This window comes from Chiloscyllium plagiosum, unplaced genomic scaffold, assembly GCF_037043375.1.
Source record: "Chiloscyllium plagiosum isolate Xiang-an unplaced genomic scaffold, Cpla_swu_hap1 HiC_scaffold_49, whole genome shotgun sequence".
Lineage (NCBI taxonomy): Eukaryota > Metazoa > Chordata > Chondrichthyes > Orectolobiformes > Hemiscylliidae > Chiloscyllium > Chiloscyllium plagiosum.
The window spans coordinates 20,010,652-20,011,961 of NW_028270187.1; the positions used below are offsets into that span (position 1 = coordinate 20,010,652).

General features: G+C 47.9%; 1 non-coding gene across 1 annotated transcript; it reads right to left on the bottom strand.

The window, feature by feature from the left end:
- Positions 1-874: 874 nt before the first annotated feature.
- On the bottom strand, positions 875-956 carry trnar-ucg (transfer RNA arginine (anticodon UCG)). The gene has a single exon. It is a non-coding gene; the product is annotated as a tRNA-Arg (tRNA).
- Positions 957-1,310: the final 354 nt, after the last annotated feature.

A 1,310-nucleotide genomic window follows, 5' to 3' on the forward strand; every position in this document is an offset into this window, starting at 1 on the left:
AGTAACAGGGGTGCTATCGTAGCATCGCTAGAATTACGGTGCGCCCCGAGATCTAAGTCATGATGGAACTGAAACGGAGGAATCTATGGAGAGGCTACAGAATGACATGGCATCCATTTGATTTCTTTAAATCACTGACGAGCAGGAAAATGTAAACGAGGAGGGCTCAGTGGCATGTAGCACTGAAAGTTTAAGCCGGTCGAAGTTTCATCATTCTGTTTCCAATAGCTCGTTGGTGTCCAGCGTAATCGACATCCTGAAAACGTAAACAAAAAGACACGTGAAATTGATGACGAAATGTAGACAAACATGTCGTCGATGTTTGTACCGTAGGGCGAGGTGGAATAGATTAGAATACAGTGTGGAAACAGGCCCTTCGGCCCAACAAGTCCACACCGACCCACCGAAGCGAAACCCACCCATACCCCTATATTTACACCTTACCTAACACTACGGGCAATTTAGCATAGCCAATTCACCTGACCCTGCACATCTTTGTGACTGTGGGAGGAAACCGGAGCACCCGGAGGAAACCCACGCAGACACGGGGAGAACGTGCAAACTCCACACAGTCAGTCGCCTGAGTCGGGAATTGAACCCGGGTCTCAGGCGCTGTGAGGCAGCAGTGCTAACCACTGTGCCACCGTGCCACCCACAATAGGTTGGGACGACTTTCACAGCAACGTAACAGCTGCGACATGACCTTATTGAAGGGTGGGAAACTGAGCATTTACGTCTTTTACCCAAGTTGGTGTGAGTCGAAAACTCGACGGCATAGTTTTAATGTGACTGAAATTCACTTTTTACTCACAGTGCCAGTGGGCACCGAAACAGCATTTCAACAAGCTGCAGCGTTGCAGTTGATCAGCAGAAATGGCAGTGGTGGGATTCGAACCCACTCCCCTTTCAAGGCTGGAACCGAGATCCAGCGCCTTAGACCGCTCGGCCACACTACCATTCGGCCAGGCCGCCTCATTTTCTTCTATTTCCAATTGTGCTCCTGCATATCAACAGATGCAAAGTCACATGAAAAGTGTTCCATGATTCCTCTCGGACTCGCACAGCTGCTGGAATGTGCCCGGCTACAATGTCAATTTCACAGCAGATATTGATAGCCCGTCAATCCAGACAAAAATCAATGGTAAGCTGAGTCTATCTTCTCAGACTTCTTTCAGCTACAAATGTATCTGTGAGTGCGTGAGAATATGGGTTCGCGTATGATTTGGTCAAATAACCATGAGTTGCTTGACATTACTGGAATTTCAGTTCTTGCTTTGCTAAATGATTTCACCCATTGCTCGAAACAGGAC